At 35.1% G+C, this 19411-nt stretch overlaps 1 long non-coding RNA gene across 1 annotated transcript; it reads right to left on the bottom strand.

Annotated features, from left to right (window-relative positions):
- Positions 1–16670: 16670 nt before the first annotated feature.
- Positions 16671–17459, bottom strand: LOC116133415. The gene is made up of 3 exons (XR_004128544.1): positions 17327–17459; positions 17076–17221; positions 16671–16873 (listed from the first exon to the last, which is right to left on the bottom strand). It is a non-coding gene; the product is annotated as an uncharacterized LOC116133415 (long non-coding RNA).
- Positions 17460–19411: the final 1952 nt, after the last annotated feature.

Here is a 19411-nt window from a genome sequence, read left to right as displayed (position 1 = left end):
AATTAAACAATCAAAGTCGTTGGACATATAACTGCAATATCAGGAAGAATTGTTGAATGAAGATTCAGAAAATAGTCACTCAAAAAGATAATAAACACACAGTTTGCTAAAAACAGGGGAGGAAGCAGAGGAATACCATAGACCAATTTGTATCTCATTTGATCAATTCTAGCACAATCCTCTTAAGTCTAACACTCTAACTCAGCACTTAGATTCAATTTCAAAGCCAAAGTGCAAACCTCTGAAAAAACAGATGAGCATAAAGTACATTAGAATTATAATTAATCAGAGGCATGAAAGATGAAGAACCCAATTATGTTATCAAGGAAAACAAATAAGTAGAGAGTTTAATTTCAACTTGTCGTCTTGAAAGTCAGGCCTACAAAATTCGGCACTTCAAAATATTTTATGCAGGCACTATAATATCAATTATACGAGGGATGTCCAAGTGCTTATAAGCTCAATTAACAAGAATAATTAATGATATGAAACTCAATTGCTTCATTGCAATCTGAATTTCAGTAATCTGGAATCTAAACAATAAAACAAAACATTAATTTAATTACCAGTTCCTCATTATGCTAAAACACTTTACTTGGAAAGTTAAATAAAGAATTTTCCTGAGAAACAGTAGATTTTCCTCATATAAACTTCTCCAAAGCTTCAATTTAAGCACTAATTGTAAGCAAATAAACAGAGAGTAGAAATTACATAAATGACAAAAAAATAAATAAATTACCATTAAGATGCTGCAGCAGCCAACCCTTGAATAGCAATATGTGTTGGCATTTTGGTCCACTTCCCCCTCTTTAGATGTTCCATTTTCAGTTCCACTTTCGCTTTTGCCAGAGTTCTCATCATACAATTTCATTAGATTTTCAGTGTCTAATATCATTGTTTCACCTAAATCTTCACTGGTCATGGACAGTGGATGAACCCCACAACATTCCAATTTCAAACCTGCTTCTGGGCTTACTTTTCTTCTCTTAGAGATACGCTGAACTTAAAAGAGGCAGTTGTGCAATCACCCCTAAGATCTATCCAAGGAGTATATCCTAATACTAATTAATAACTTTAGTGTTTCCCACACTTAATTAGTAAAATATTCACTGTAGCTACGTAGGCCTGTACTAGTATTTTGTATCTAATTGTCGGCAATCTTACACAAAAATTAACGGCTTTCTTGCTTTTTTTATTCTCATACTCATCCATCCTTCTCTTCTTCTGGCAACCAAAACCACAGCCCAAGTTTTAATTAATATTTAAGGGCAGGCATTAACCAAACAATTTAATGGATTTAATACAAAATAGGTTAAAAAATTTAAAGAAAATTTGTGATATTTTATTTACATGTAGATAGAAATAGAATTTGGCCATGTAGAAGAAACATTAAAAAATTGTAGCACTTTTACAAAATCAATGGGGGGGACATTATATGGTGTGTTTCTCATTGGCGAATTTTGTCAAATACATGATAGCCATTCACAAGCAAATTAACAAACCCGGTAATCATAAACCCATTTAACTAATCAACCAAAGCAAATAAATATCAATACAACACATTTACAAACAAACATGGATTTTCATTAAATCAAGCATTGTACAAAAATAAAATAAAATAAATCAAAGCTATATATACGTGTGATATTGAAGTAGAAATGAGTAAATAGAGATGATTAAAACACAGCTTCGGTGAAGATGAAACGGTCACTTGACAATGGAGAATGGCATATTTGAGAGAAGGAAACGAATGAATCAGAGGTGTGTATGGAAATTATGTATATAAAAGATTACAAAATGTCAAAATTTGGGTAATTAAATTAAGAAATTTCTTTTGGTTAAACCACTTCAGATTAAAATTTCGTACATTACGGTACCACTTACCAGTAGAATGGATGGAAAGTTTCATGTTGGTGAGGTCTGTCATTAATTACCCTCTGTTTTGACGGAGCTGAGAAACATCTTAAATATAGGAAATTCGGTATTTTTTATTTGTAAACTTTATTCATCAATTATCAAACAGTAACTTTTGGAAATTTTGAGTGTTAATGTACTAATTATAAATTCAAATCTAATGTTTTTGGGTTTAAACAATTTACCTCTAAATATGTTATACTTCACAGGAAAATTTCGTTATTATTATATGTTGTCGATAATAATAAAAAATAATATAATGTCAATAAATATTTATATTATTGAAAGAATTATTTGAATTTTGATTTAAAAACTTTATATATATATATTATTCTTACTTTTCATTTCGGATAATTCCTTTGTTATCTTTAATTTGTTTTTTCTTACTTGAGTTAAATTTTTATTTCTATTTTAACATATATAATAGTTTTTCTTTTTTATATATAGAACCTTAAGTGTTAAAAAATAACAATTAATTATTTTTGTTTAAATAATACATTTTCTAAAAATTAAAGGTTTTCTATTTATGATTCTAAATACTTAAAATTGAAATTACATTAAAACGTTATAAAGGAAAGCATAAAGAGTAAAAATACTAAAGTTTTAAAAATTAGTGAAATTATAAAAGAAAATTTATATCATTTATATTTTTTTGATAAATAAATTCTTGTCAATAATTAAATATAATGAGTGTATGATTATGCACCATTTTCCAAAGCACTTTTTTATTTATTTATTTATTAAATCACTAGTTTAAAGTGAAATTACGTTTTCCCCCTTCAAGCCATTGATTTTAACAACCAGAACTGACGATAGAGGAGATGTTTGTGAAATATGCCAACTTTTGGACCTAATATAATTTCGAATAGTTTAAGGAAGGTTCATAGTTTTAACCTATGTTTTTATATTTTATTCTATTGCCTTACAGGGTGACTAGCTTGTCTTATGCAACAACCCACCCACCAAAACCGTGATCAAGCCAGGCCACTGATGATCCACCAACACTACATAATACGGACAATACTCATTGAGCTCAATTAAGAAGAGCTCAACACCCATGTCAACGCAGATCAATAACACTTCAAGCCCATCTACGAAAGGCTCAAGCCCAATAATCCCTACAGCAAAGAAAGTTAATTCATCCCCAAGCCCAACACAAAATGAGAGTCTACCTCTTGCTTGCAAACATATAATACCAAATTCATGAGATTATATAACAAATTACAAATTGGGATTCATATCTCAAATTTTTTTACAGCTTATTGTGCTAATTGAGAGATCTTAGTTCTGTTGCACTTAGAAGCAACTATCACAAGAAATAGTGAAGATGTGAGCAATGAAAAGTGTAGGCTCGTTGAGAGTTTGTAACTTTGAGAAACCATTTTTTGAGTTACATGGAGCAAGTGAATTTTAACTTTGAAGCTTGAGTGATTTGAGATTGAATATAAAAATAAATTTTGGCTTCTATTGTGAGTTACATTTGAGGGGTGAAAAGTTAGTGCATGAAGAAGCCTTCGTATTTTTTTTTTTTTTTGCATTAATGACAGGAGACTTCATGTCATCCTTAACAACATGAGAAGGATTTTTGAACATTGCATCATGGAGGATTTCTACACGTCTGGCTGAGTAATAAACTTCCTGCTTAGTCTAGTAAGTCCTCAAAAGTGCAGAGTCCAAAGCACTTGTCTGCTTGGTCAGGTTCAACAATGACCTTAAAATCCACTATCTAATCGAACATATCCCTTCTAGGAAAGCATCATATTTTGCATTGTCAGCTCCTAGTAATATTTATTAAACTAATTCATTGAGTTTCATATAATAGATAATTGGTTTTGTAGTTGAAATAGAAGATAGTTAAAATTCATTAAACTTCTTAATCCGTTGCAGTTTGAGCTTCTCACGACAAAATAAGCCTTTCTAGCAACAACAATGGTTTTAAAGTTATATTATCACAATTATAAAATAATGTTGAATTATAATTATATATAAACTTAATTTCTCATATATATTATATATTTTTTTTCAATTTTATTTATAATTATATATGTCCTACACTTATCTTCTCTATTATAATATTGATTCCCCTTTCTTCTTTTTTTTCCTCTTTTTTCCTACCTCATTTGCAAGTATATATTAATTTCTTTCCCAATATGATAAATAATTAAGTTGAGGAGTGGTGCGAAATACCTCCCACCAACAATCTATTTAACCCCCATTTTTTAACTTTTTATGTTATTTGACTATAATACCCTTATCTCTTGTAAACTCGAGAGCCCATCCGATAGCACAAGATTTATGAATGAGTTTTATATATTTAAAACACAATAGTATTCCTCGGTTCCCAAATCACATTCCTTCCAAATAACATGTAATTAAATTAGTCTTTCATTCATTGATAAAGCCCAAAGGTCGAAACCTACTTAAGAATGTTCAGGAAATTGGTAAGTAACAAAGCCATTTTTTAGTTGATAGGATTTTCTGTTTTTTATTGACTATAATATCTCATATCAGTTTAGTATTTGTTCTTATCAGTTTAATGTAGTCTCATCATCAAAGTAGCTCATTGAGTTTATCAACTTAGTAAGGAGCTTCTCCAACTCCTCTACGCCCACCAACCAATCATCTTTCGCTTCAACAGCCAAAGCCACCTTCAACTGCTCCACCACACTCACCTTATTCAATTTGTTTTTTGCATAAAGAGGCCAAACCAACATTGGCAGCCTACCACGGATCGCTTCTAGAACCGAGTTCCACCCACAGTGACACACAAATCCACCAACAGATTCGTGACTCGGTATTGGAACTTATGGTGCCCAAGATTTTGCCACGTATCCTCTATCTCTTGTTCTCTCCAAGAACTCTTGTGGCAACAACGATTCCAAGCTTGCATCAACCGCACCTTCAGGCGGACAAACTACCCACAAGAACCTCACTTCACTTTTCTCCAACCCTAAAGCCATTTCTTTCAATTGTGGGCTGAGAACTTCCCCAAACTACCAAAACTCAAGACACTTCAAATGGGGATTTCAGGGATTCCCCATTTGGGGATCGGGCCTAATTCAGGTATTCTTCGAATTCCTTGTTCGGTCTACGGGCTGGGACAGGCAAATCCCCTTGGGCTTTCGGGCCGGGCTGGAGACATGCCCATCCCTAGATAGCAAGATACGTCACCAGGATGAAGGCCTTTAAGTGAAATCTATAGGTAAAGGTAGGATTGCACTTTAAGTGGTAGAAAAATTGTCTTAACAGATGAACTAATGACCCCCAATCCAGAAGCCCAACAAAAAAGATGAAAAAAGAAAGAAGGAAAACAGTTTCAAATAATAAATAAAAGGTACTGATATATATATATATATTTTTTTTTTCTGTTTTAATAGTCATAAATCTCTCCACGTGTGCATTGGGTTTGAAATTCAGAACTATAGCCAGGACCCAAATCTTTTAGTATTTAGCAAATCTGTGTCTAATGCTAGGTAGGTAGCTCAGGGGATTGGGAGCTTGGAGCTCTCACATAAAACCAACGGTTACATCATTTGACACCGTTGGGGTTTATCATGGAAATCAATCAACTGATACAACACGCATCAAAGGAGTTCAGACATACCACAAATTACTATGACAAGTTATTAAGGGCATCAAAAGAGTTACAAGCAGGGCCGTCTTTAGAACATTTGTGACCCTAGGCAGGAGTTACTTTGGGGCCCTCTAATGATATAAGCATATATTAAAAAAATTATTTTTTTTGCTTTTTGAGATGAAAAATCACTAGGAGAGGTGGACAGCAATCGGCAGGCTAACAAGGTTAGGTTGGTGGGGGGTTTTGGAGAGTAGATGTTGGAGAAGTGATGGGTGGTGAAATGGGCGATTTCTAATGCCAAGATTGATAAGAAAATGCTTGAGAAGTCACGACCCAAAAGGTATCGATGGTCGGCGATTGGCAAAATAAACGGATAAGGTATGATAGGGGTTTTACTGAGAGGGCTGAGGGGAGGAAGATGATGGTGTCGAGGAAGGCCAACAATGTCGGATACATGCCAAAAAGGCTGGAAATGGTTGTCGTGTGGTGGAGTTGGGTTGCGAGATTCAGCAAAAATTAGTCAAATCGAGGGCTATCAAGTTTGGGAAATGATAAAATGATGATTTCGGTCGATTTTGGTGAGAAAATCGACCGAAGCCAAAATTGACCGAAATTAACTCCAAACCACTGGCGGCAGAAGAGGGCTGAAGATGATTTATGTGAATGTAAAATTTTGGGATTGAATTGGAGGTGAGTAATTTGAGATATGTAAATAACTATTTTAGTCTTCCATTGTTAAAAGAGATTTAATATGTTAATTTAGGGGTATAAACTAGAATATATATAACTAGAGGTACAAACTTACTATTTTGTTAAACTTTGGGTGGAAATATATGTAAAAAGTTTATAATAAATTTAGGTTTTTTTGGTTTTTTGGGGGGAGGGTCTTGGCTTAGATAAGAAATTATAAACCATTTTTATTTTCGTAAGATATTTAAAAAAAAAAATTATAAAAAATTGGGGCCCCCATTTTTTGGGGGCCCTAGGCAGGTGCCTCACCTGCCTAGCCCTTAAGCCGGCCCTGGTTACAAGCGACTATAATTGATCGTAATTGATTCAATTCTTTCACTAGAACCACAATAATGGAATACAGAAGTCTTTTGTATTTTGAGCACCGACCTAGAACTGGCAAGGAAATTCTAATCGATATCTGCATGAAATAATAAAGCAAATGTACCTCATATAGGGAATATTTTTTGGATCACCAAAAGCTTCAAGAAAAGGTGTGCTCCAGGAATCAGCCATTGCCTGCCAACAAAGAAGACTGTTATACCATAGTAGTAACAGTAGAAGAACCCTACCCTGTAAACTAAAGTTCCAGTTGAGGTTGTCAAACTGGTATCATAATTTAGATTTTTTACCTTTACTATCAAGGATGGGAGGCAAACCTTCAAGATTACACCACACAATTTTACAAACCAGGACAAAACTAATAACAATTAATACTGTTGTATTGGAAGTAATGCTTAAAAGTATAGTATAGTATAGACTATAGCTTGCAACTCGAGAAAAGGAGGAACGTATACCTGAAAAGTCTAGGAATGTGACTCTAGTCATTGATCCCTTGATCCGATTTATAAATAGCAAATTATAAGGTACATGTGACAAATTTAATCATTTTAAATAAGAACTTTGCTCTTTCCTGTTCCCCATTTCAACTTATATTAGTTTCATTCTTGGAATGATAATTTTATTTGCCACTGCAATCTGCCCAAATACCATTGCACTCTCTTTTAAATGTTAACTCAATAGAAATACATTAATTGGATTACATGGAATATAAATAAGGCAATGCTTGTTGAGTCTACAGGTGGGCAAGGGACCGGTCCCTTGCGGGCCCAGGCTTGGGCCCGTTTGGGACTGGTCCCAAATGGGACCAGTCACTCATGGGCCTGGGACCCATGAGAAAAACCAAGACCCGACCAGGCCCTAGGCTTGGTCGGGACTGGTCCCATGGGCTTGGATAATTTCATTTTCCCTCCTCAATTTTTTTTTATATTTGGGGGGCAAAACAGAATTTTATAGGGGGTTTTTAGTATTTTTTAAGGGTAAAATTTATAAATTTTTTAGACCTAGAAGATTTTTTTTTAATAAATTTTGTAAAATTTTTTTTAGCCCTCATAATTTATATTTATTTTAAAATTAACAGAGGGTTTTATGTAATTTGACAGGAGACTATATTAAAAAAATACAAAAAAATTTGGGCCGCCCGGACCCTCCTCCTTAGGCCTGGTCCCATTTTGGGACCAGACCTCCTAGATCCAGTCCTTGAGAGGATCGATCCTAGGATCGGGTTTTGGAGCTGGACTTTTGGGCTCGATCCCAAATGCCCAGCTCTATTGTTGACTACAATATGATATTTATTACCTTTCCACCATGTTTCTCTAGCTCTGACATGTCGGCTAAGAAACTTCTATTCGTCTCATCTACACTGCCCTAAGTCACAACATAAAGTATTAATATAATTTCAATATACTTCAAAAAAAAAAAATTAATTAATTAATTAATTAAAATAAATTAAATTAAAAAAAAAAAATGGAAACCCATAAACAAGAATGTATGAAATGAAAATACAAATGTAGCAATTAAGAAAACAAAAGCAACTTGACAAGAAAAGAAGGGAAGTACTTGGTAAAAGAAGAGGAAGAGAGAAGGGCTTGTGTTCATAGCTGAAGAGTTGGCTTGAAGTGATTATGGAGGTTCTTGTTCGGTTTATGAATCGATTTATTCTGAACATGTTCGGTCTGATTTCTCTCAATTCAACACCAAGAACACAGCAGAACAAACAAGTGAATTTCTGCTGTGAAAGTCGGCAGGAGCAATACGGATTAATCCGACCACGTTACACTTATTTCATTTATTTTCTTTCACAATAAAATATTTGTGCAGTTTATATCATGTATGTCATTTAAATGAGGATTCTATATATCTTTTATGTTACACATATACAATATGATATGATGTAATAATCTTAAATACAGTCTATTGTTTTACGAGAAAATATTATTAAACTCTTTATGTTAATTCTATAGAGACAATAAGAATTAGGAGGTTGCAGTAACATTATTATAATTTTACAGATTGATAAAAATATCCTCAAATTATCCAGTGATTATTAATTGTTAGGCAGCTGTGATTGGTATGAATAATCACCACAGTTATATTGATAATAACATAATTAATTAGTCAAAGTAGTAGATTTTCAATAATCATTTTTATCTTGATTGTGCACACCTTAAGGTATTCCGAACATTGTCTTGCTGTTGCAAATAAATATTTTCTAGCCACTTTTTTAACAATAATACTAGAGATACAAATAAATCTTATAAAGATTTTTGTATAAAGCAATGTGATAGAAAATGAATGAATGAGTGAATATGAAAAGTTCCATTCATTTCCAGCCATATCACTTTATACAGAAATATTTGTTAGATTTCTTTGTATCTGTAGCATTATTATTATTATTATTATTTTGAAAAGATATATAACTATTGGCTAATAAAATTTCGGTAAACAAAAATATTATTACATGAAACAAATAGTATTAAAGCGAGTAAATATATTGGCTTTGGCACCAAAAACAAACCATAAGAATGATTGAAAAGGCCAAAAATTAAATTGCAATAAAAAAGACACCCAAAAGTTTACAAAAATTACAGTTCAGTCTCGATTTCTACTAGGGTACCCGGGTCTTGGTTTCGGCTTCTGGTTTCGATTTCTATTCCTGCAATGGTGGAACCTGAACAGGAACCGCACAATACAAGATCCGATTCTTTAAAACAAAAATCAACCCTATGACGACCAATTCTAGGTAGGAATCGGAATCGAAACCTCGGGTACCCGCCGGTTCCAGTTCCAACCGATTCTTTTGCACACCCCTAACATTTACCCCCTTGAGGTTTGGGTCAAACGACTACACAACCACAATGATATTGCCACACCCATATTATGTGAAAAAAGCACTTGTATAATCAAATTTTAATTATATTCTCTTGGTTTTTTTTTTTTTTTGGTAAATTTATGTCATTCGTACATTTTTATTATTATATCTTTAAAAAAAATTATCAAATTAATCAGTTTGATAATTTAATTTAAATACAAAAACTTTTAATTTAAACTTAATATGAAACATACTTTTGGATAATTTCACAACTCAACAGCTGATCTACTAAATTTGAGAACAGCTATATTTATTTATTTATTTAAAATTAAATTATAGCTTACTTTATAAATCAGAAAATATTATACGTAAATTAAGTTAATATGTATGCTCTATGCTGTGATGCAATATAGACTATCGATCAGATTGTCTCACCCCAGATCTGCGAAAATGGCTCTCATTTGTTTTGTCAAACTGGTCAGGAGCTTGTAAATATGTTGTGGGATGCTGGAGACTATTATACACGGTTACAAACACTGAAGGCTCTTGTTGCCCTTTCTGGCTCAGGTTAGTTCTGTTTGCATTTAGATGCTCTTATGAGTTAATCTACGGATATAAAAGGAAATATGATATTACTCTGTGATTAAGGCAATGACACGGATAACATTTATTTATAACTCTTCCAATATGTTGTATCTCTCAAACAATAGTTGAGAGGCAAACTTGTGTAGGGTAAGTGAACCATCAGTAATCACCCTTGGGAAGCTGTATGATGCCTTGAAGTGGCCAAATTGAATGTAGAGATTCATAAGATATTACGATGATAGAGTGCATTAAACGTGGAGTAAAATAAGTGATGCCTATTACTACTAATATTTGTTTTCCCATTGTCCTATTACATAGATGAAGCAGTTGGGGCTTTACATCGTGCTAGGGCAATATCGGTTATAAAGTCCACTCTACAATCCTTGGATGGAGCAAAAATATTTGTGAGGTCCACTCCACAATTCTTTGAGGCTGAAATCGAGAAATACAAGTCAAGCCTACTGAAGAGATTCCAAGATCTGAGATATGATATCATCCTGAGATTGGAGTGAGTATGGATTGTTGGAGTGGATGGTGGACCTATTAAACAAACTTGCTCTGATGTCGAATTTCTTTAGTGGAGCGTATGAATTACCCTAAACAAAACCATGAATCTCATTTCTAGGTTTATGTTTATGTATTTCCCATAACTTAACATGTTTATCTAAAAGTTGATTTTGATTTAGAGGTCCTCATGGCATTGATGAACTTATGATGACATATGGAGCATATTTGTTTGAATCTTGGCCTTTGACTTTCCCCATTGATACATATTTACTACATGCCTCTTTGATCTTCCCTCTAGAGAGATGAAGGAGAGGGAAAAATAGAGAATTAAACCTCTCCCCCTGTGGCCTGATGGCAAAAACTTTAGCCATTGGGGTTAGTTGTACCCTATAAAGACAGATTGCAAGAATCAAGGCCAAGATTGAACAGAGCACATCTAGCCTACAATCAAGCAAGATCATTCAAAATCAATTTTGTATAATTTTGTAACTGCTGCATATCTGTAACTGCTACATATTTTTAGCTAAATTGATGTTCATTGCCATAAATAGTTTTTCCTATCTATGTATATAAGTCAGCACATATTACATCAATAAAGTGTGGGAAAATTGTTCATTGAAACTATTGTAATCTTCATTCTCTTACATCGTATCAGAAGAGCTGATCTCTAAGGAGTCAACGATCCAAATCTCCACTATGTCTTCCTCCTCTGATCAAAATCCAACCTTTACCCTTAACACCCAAACACCTTCCGCAATAGATAAACAACTCATTGCTCTCAATATCATTGCCCAAATCAATGAAAAATTAACTCCCTCCACCTTTCCCCAATGGCATCATCAATTCAAAGCACTCCTCATCGGTTATGATTTACTCAACTATGTCGAAGGCACCTCTCTGTGCCCCTCTTCCACTAGTACCACTACTGATAAGCTGCGTAAGACCCATTGGATCCGACAGGATAAACTTATCCTGAGTGCCCTTCTAGCCTCCACCTCTCCGTCAATCACAACACTCATTACTACGGCAAAGACCTGTCATGAAACTTGGAAAAAACTAAAAACCTTATATGCTAGCCGATCACGCACTCGTGCTATGCAATTAAAGGAGGAGCTCACCTTAATCCAGCGTGGCAATCGATTGATCACAGACTATCTCCATGTTGTGAAGGCCTTGGTTGATGAAATCGCCATTATTGATCATCCCATTTCAAATGATGATTTAACCCTCTATGTGTTGAACGAGTTAGGATTGGATTTCAGGGAGATAGTTGCGACGATCCAAGCACGAGAGAAGTCCCTGGTGTTTGAAGAGCTGCGCGATCTCTTGGTCACTCATGAATCTTATCTTTGACATTTGGAGATAGCTACTTAGCAAATGGTGATGACGGCTAATTACACGACTTAGGGCAAGTCTTCTTCTAGAGATGACTTCTCAAAGAAGTCTTATACACCAAATGGGCATCAACGTAATCAAGGCCAAAGCCCAGCCCGTTAATCCAATAGTACCAACGTGATGGACGACGTGCTAATAATGGGTCTGGCAAGCCCAACAACACTTAGAAACATTACACGCCCCGCTGTCAATTGTGTGAGAAAATAGGCCATACTGCAAAGTATTGTCCCCAACTGTAGTCCAATAAATTTACAGCCAACTGTGTGACTTCTTCTAATGGAAAAGACAAAACAGGGCTCATGGACTCAGTGGCCTCTCACAATATAACGGGTGATCTTGCAAATTTGTCCATTCACTCTGAATATGATGGTACTGATAAAGTAATTCTTGGTGATAGTTCAGGTTTGACTATCTCCCACATTGGTTCTTTGGAAATACACTCATCCAAATGCACCTTTATCTTAAGTGATACTCTTTGCGTTCCAAAGCTTTCCAAAAATTTAATTTCCGTTCATCATCTCACCAAACAAAATAATGTTTTTGTTGAATTTCACCCGTTTCATTTCTTTGTGAAGGACAAGATCACGGGGGCGATTCTACTTCAAGGAGCATGTGAAAACGATGTTTACACCTTTCCGGAATCAATGATGTCTTCCCCCTCCAAAATGGTTGCTAATGCGCATGAACGAACTTCAATTGATGGGTGGCACAAGCGTCTTAGGCCTCCATCTTTTCGAATAGTCCAACATCTTGTTAAAAAAATTTCGCTTCCTGTTGCCAAAACAAATAAAATTTCTCAATTGTGTAGTTCATGTTCCATCAATAAAGCACATCAACAACCTTTTCATTCCAATAGTCTTCAAAGTCATGCACCGCTTGAACTTAGTTACACTGATGTTTGGGGACCTGCACATTATACTAGAATCGATGGATCTCGTTATTATCTTATATTAGTTGACCATTTCACAAAATACACGTGGTTCTATCCAATGGCTACCAAATCCGGTGTATCTACTATTTTTCCTCACTTTAAAAAATTTGTCGAAACACGCTTCCAAACCAAAATAAAAAATTTGTACTTTGATAATGGTGGCGAATTCATTGCTTTAAAATTTTTTTTATTGATCAATGTTATTGCTCATTATACCACCGCCCCACACACCCCACAACAAAATGGTGTTTTCGAGCATCATCACCGTCATTTAGTTGAAACGGGTCTCACTCTTCTCCATGATGAATCGTTACCTCTTTCCTATTGGCCTCATGCTTTTCAAATAGCATCCTATCTAATCAATAGGCAACCCATTCCTCTCCTTCAAAATATTTCCCCTTTTGAAGCTCTTTTTGGTCAAAAACCATATTATCTCAAATTAGGGGTGTGGAAATCCGGTTAACCAAACTGGATGGGGTGTTTTTTGAACCGAACCGGTTTTTCGGTTCAAGCAATATGCCAAACCCTAAACCAGACTGAATTATCCCATAAACTGATTTATAACCGAACCGAATTATCGGTTCAGAAACCGATTAATCGATTATTAACCGATTATTCAAACTTACCCAAAAAATCAACTACAACCGGTAGAAACTGGTTTCACTAGGAAAAAAAAAAAAAAAAAAACCACACCCAAAAACAAATTATAATCATCTACTTCTTCAAGTCACCGGTACTAAAAATATAAATTGATCATTAAAGTATTAAAAAATAATATACAACACTCCAAAATTCCGCACTCCACACACCCCAAAATCAAAACTTTCAACAAAACCAAAACGAATAAAAAATTCAAAACCAACAAAATACACAAAAATTAAAAGAATCGCATCTGTGAACTCGAAGACGCTTTTACCTCTGATTTCTGGTCGTGTGCCGTCGTGGTTTCATGCTAATTGAAGACTGAAAATGGAGACCAGTTCGTTATCACTGTAAAGTGCAAGTCGGCGAAGGTAAAGGCACGGTAAAGTGAAAGGAAAATTAACTAATTAAGAGATTAATTTAAAAAATAAAAGTGAGGAAAACAAACCCTAGAAATTTGAAAAGGAAGTAAGGAGAGAATCAGAGAGATGTGCAGGGAATCTCCGAACTGGAGAGAAGAGGGAATGGAGTTTGTTGCAACACTTTGACATTGAATAAAAGTAAATGTTTGGAATCAGAGAGAGGAGAAAATTTTGGGGAAGGAGGAAGGAATTAGAGAGAGGGAAAATCTCAGGGAAAGAGGGAACAAAAAGGGAGAAAATAGAAATTATAAGATTCAGGATTTGGGATTTTTAGGGATTTGGATTTTATATATATTATATATATAAGTTTAGGGATTTGGGTTTATATGTGTATATAAATATATAAGTTTAGGGATTTGGGCTTTTAGAGATTTGGGTTTATATATATATATATATAAACCGGTTTGCAAAACTGGTTAACCGTTAAAATTAATCTTTAAACCATTAACTGAACCAGTTTTTTGGTTTATTTAATTTTGCAAACCGAACCGGTTACTTCGGATAACCGGTTTTTCAGACCGGTTTCGGTTCAGTTTGGTTCGGTTTTCGGTTTTTTTTTTTTCAGCCCTATCTCAAATTGAGAAAATTTGGATGTCTTTGTTACCCACTTACCCGGCCCTATAACATCCATAAAATGCAACCCAAATCCTCACCTTGTGTGTTCCTCGGATATTCTCAAGTGCAAAGTGCCTATAAATGTCTTAACCTCAAAACTCAAAAGATTTACATTTCTAGGCATGTTCTATTCGATGAACCAAACACTCCCACTGTGTCTTCTACAAACCCGAAAACCCACACACCAACACCCCCAAATGCTCTTCTGTTCTTCGATGCCCAGGTCACGCCTATGCCCTCGTCGATGCCATCTGCTCTGCTACCCTCATCCACGATTCCGGAAGGTGTAGCTGTCGTCGACGCAGCCTCCTCAGGTAATCTGCTCAACTCTTCTTGTTCTGTTCAGAATTCATTTGAAAATCTAGGTCATAATTCCTTGAACTTGAATTCATCATCTCCTAGTTCTAGTCTGAATCCTTGTGTGAATGATTCAAACTCATTAGCTCCTCACCCCTCATTTGTTACACAACCACTAAGACAAGCTAAAAATTTCCAAAATCCGACTGCTCAAAACCCATCTCCACTACCTGTTCAACGACTTGACCAAATGACCTCTCGATCTATGAACAAAATCTTTAAACCCAAACAACTAAATTCCATGTCTAAACATCCACTCCTTGAGTCCATTGAACCAACCTATCTGAGTCAAGCTTTGTCTCAACCACAGTGGCGTGATGCTATGTCAAATGAGCTTACAGCTCTCATGAAACATGGCACTTGGGATTTAGTGCCACTTCAGCTTAATTGTAATCCAGTGGGTTGCAAGTGGGTGTTCCGAGTAAAGAGGAAATCTGATGGGTCAATGGATCGATTCAAAGCCTATTTAGTTGCAAAGGTGTTAGAGTCATGAAAGTGACTCTATTTTGGTGATAAAAATACCCCATGTGTGATTAAATTGAAGTATATGGAGACAATTAAAGAATTTATGAATTTATTCACGAAAATCGCTTCCTAATATTTTTCTTATGAATTTAACGTGTTTGGAATGATTTTGGAAAGTATATGAGTTGATATTAGGTTGTGGTTTATGGACTAATGGTGATTTTGTCTCATTTATGTTGTTTAGGGGGTAAAATGTCATGTTTTAAGGAGCTTATTTTGTCACTTTTCAATTGTATAGGGACCAAACTGATATTTTACAATTTGTTCAATAAAAGAAAAACGAAGTTCGCATGAAAAAGGGGGCACTGTTCATCATCTTTTCCGGCGACCCTTCGTCTTCCATTTTCGGCGACCTCCGGCGACTCTTCGGCTTCCTCGTGCATAGATCGTCGTCATCCCATCGTCCCGGACCACCACCGCGAATCACGGAACGCAGCCGCGGTGTTTCGTCTTCCATCACTGTGATTGTTCATCTTCCAGGCTAGTTTTGGCCCTTTTTTGGTGACGTTTCAGCTCCCCAAGAGTCGATCTTCCTTCCCCACGGCCGGATCTACACTTCTATAGCTTCAACCGCCGTGAAAACCGCTGGAATCCACCAAATTGCCGTCGCGCCTCTTCATCTTCCAGGCTAGATCTTGCTCATTTCCGGCGACTTCTCACCTCCCCATGACCTGATCCGAACTCCCCATCACCAGAGCTTTTCATCGGTACCTTTGGATCCCATTTCCGCCACTGTTTTCCGGAAGACCTGCCAAAAAATTAACATTTTCTAGCGAGTGCGGCTGTTCGTATTCCGGGTTGTCCGTGGGTCGTTTTCGCCCCTTCTTCGCATCATATCGCTGTCGGTTACCTCCTCTTCACCATGGTCAGCTTTGTTTCCACCGTTTCGGCCTCCGTCATCACCACCATGAGCGGCTAAGTTTTCGGTTGTCTGTTACGGCATAGGCGAGATCGAGATTGACTCCATGACTCTCCTCATCAGCTCTCAACTAGTTGGATGAGCCTGATTATAGGACATTTGGTACTATTGTGCTTTGGATTATATTTGTTTTCGTTTCATGTTTGATTTCGATACTTTAATATGATTTGAGCATAACTTGTGATGAATATTGTTGTCCATTATGATTTAATGTTTTCATAGAACTTGCTGAATGATAAACGTTGGTTTGAAATAATTAAATGATGAATATTGCTTTTCATTACTTCNAGAGAGAGAGAGAGAGAGAGAAAATATAACTACAATTGCAATCAAGATTACCTGTCGGAGTCACATGTAACTTTCTTAAGCGAAAAAGCATTAATAAGTATTAGTGAATCGCTCAAAAAAATTTTATTCTCAGAAATGGCATGGACGTTGTAAAGAGATAGTTTCTGTGAATTCTTACCATCACTCCTTCCAGTTTCTTGGTCCAAGGCCCCTGGTAAGTCTTTGTAAGAAACTGTTGCTCAATATATAATTGAGCAGTAACGTTCCAAGTAGGACTAGTTGTACGCTCGTCATCCTCAGCAATGTCAAAACTACTCTGCATCAATAAAGGGAAAACATAATTACAGGTTTTTCTCATTAGCAATTTTATTTCACAAATCCATAACAATAGTAGTGATTAGAAAGTAACAAAAATGAATAGAGAAATAAAAGTTTCTTGAGTCAGCATTTGTTTTTCCATTCCACTCAATTCACAAACAATTTCAAACTGAAAACTTCTGAAAAATACATTCCACTACCCTGGAAGACAGTTAATGATATTGATGAAGTCATTAGCAACTGAAGATGAGAGGGAAATAATTAATCATTGCTTCAGTGCTTGCAATGGTTTGATAGGAAATGAAGCAAGTGAACTCTCCAAATCAAGAAACTTGTTGAAGCCATCCTGAAATAAACAAAAGGAAAATGGGGAAATCTGAAGAAACTTAAGGACAAAAATAAATAATGATAATAATAAAAAAATAAATCTAAAGAATACTTTAGCTCATACCTGCAGACTTGGATCAACACTAGAATGGTTAGCCCTTTCTGGGGATAGCCTTCCTGCTGGAATCCCAACACAATCACAGCTGTTCGTCGCCTCCCACTCCCATTTGGATCATGTTCATTCATTGTATATCATCATCCAGAATATGCAGGCAACACAGTGCTTTAGACCAATGAAATAGTAAGGAAATAAATCAAACTGATAACATTAATTTGGTTATAAAAATTTATCAAGGAAAATAAAATAAAGTAGGCGCCCATGTATTAAACTAGAATTGAAAAATAACATAAAAGCCATATTCCCCACCTTTGATAGCTGCTATTTATCCACATACAGAGCCTTATTCTCTACAAATAGATCTGCCTACTTTTGTTATAAATAAAATGAAATTGGTGATCGATTCTTTGTTGGAGTACAAAGAAATAATTTTGTTTTATTAAATAATTTCAATTCATGTCTTAATTATATGAATTTAATTAAGAAATCTTCCATGTAACATCATGTTGAAAAAAATGCACCCCTTTCAAACATTTTATCAAACAACTCTGCAACATCACTTAACTTGATCAATCAAAAACATCTACATGTCTTACATACAAAAATATCAAACATCAAACTGAAGCTTCAGTTAAAAAATAAATTATCAAAGTCACAACTAAACAAAGCTTCAGTTCTAAAACACAAATATCAAATCACGATTATAGAAAGCATTCATTCTTAAAATATAGTTTAAAGTCGAGCAGAATAAATTTGCTTACCAGCTGCTGTGACAGAGAGTGTTAGAATCAGTGCCACCGGTGACGGTGGCTCTGTGGCTTGTGCCGTCGTTAGCAAGAAACACCAGTGCCGCTTGACCTGGCTTCTAGTACAAATAGAATTTCCGCAGGTGTCTGTAGCAGTGGGAGTTGAACGAGATGAAATGCGGTAGCTTTTAGCGTGATAAAGATACAGGGTTGGTTTTATTTAATTTAACACAAATTTATTAAGGAGAATTGGAATTAACTATAATAAATTTATATTAATTTTAATTAATATATATTTATACTATTATCAATAACAATTCAATGGTGTTCAAACTGTATATAAATTTATTTTGTTGTATACAAACCTAGTCAGTGTAATTATACGCCAAATATAGAAGAATATTATAAACTATACAACCATATCTAAGCTATTCCATTTTAACAGTAGTAAACACATGTATTCTGAAATTAATAGCAAAGGTGGTAAAGAAGATAAGAAGATTTTGTAGTAAATACCTTATCTGCAAACATTTGAATGGTGGAATTGAGATCCCCCGTATCTGTAAACACTTGCAGCGTATCTGTAAACAGTTGGTGAATTTCTCCATTCATTTCTTTTGTTAGTTGCACCCTATTTAACTTTGGTGTGCTTAAACATCCTTGAGTAAATATCTTCAATTGTGGGCATTCACTCGCAATTACTAGTTCCAAGCATGGGAATTTGAAGGCATAATTTGCTGAGCAGAAGCATGTGAGGCTTGCTAAACAATGAAGCTCCAAAGTTTTCAACCGGCAAAAAATGACCTCTTCTTCTGTCTTGTCAATTTCATCTGCTATTACCTCTCTCAGTAATCCGCATTCTCTAATACTCACTTTTGTGAGTTGATCAAGACTTTTGACAGTTGAGCATGTAAATATGTTCAACAATCTATTGCAATTATGTACATCCAAAGTTGTGATATTCGTGAAGGAAACTGAGGATAAATGTGTTAACTGATGACAACTCAGTAATTCCAGGTCTCTAAGATATGGAAGAAATGGATCCACTTGAGAATCTTCTTTCATTGTGTCTTTTTCATATAGGAATAGCTCTTTGAAGCTACTATCAATTAGAGTCAGTGTTTCCAGTCTGAATAGCCTTTTAAGGAAAGCGTAGAAAAATGGAATTGATTCATCATCTAACTCAGACAGCACAAGATTTTTTAATCCCCAAGATGGAATATGGCTGTGGCATATTGGTCGAACACTATCCACATTTAAACCCAATAATTCCAAATTGGGTATGACCTGTAATTCAAAATAAATGAACAAGCAAGAAGGTGTTAAATTTAATGACCATATAGTA

The sequence above is a fragment of the Pistacia vera genome, unplaced genomic scaffold (assembly GCF_008641045.1).
Source record: "Pistacia vera cultivar Batoury unplaced genomic scaffold, PisVer_v2 Contig27, whole genome shotgun sequence".
Classification (NCBI taxonomy): Eukaryota; Viridiplantae; Streptophyta; class Magnoliopsida; order Sapindales; family Anacardiaceae; genus Pistacia; species Pistacia vera.
This window is presented reverse-complemented; position numbering and strand designations above follow the sequence as displayed.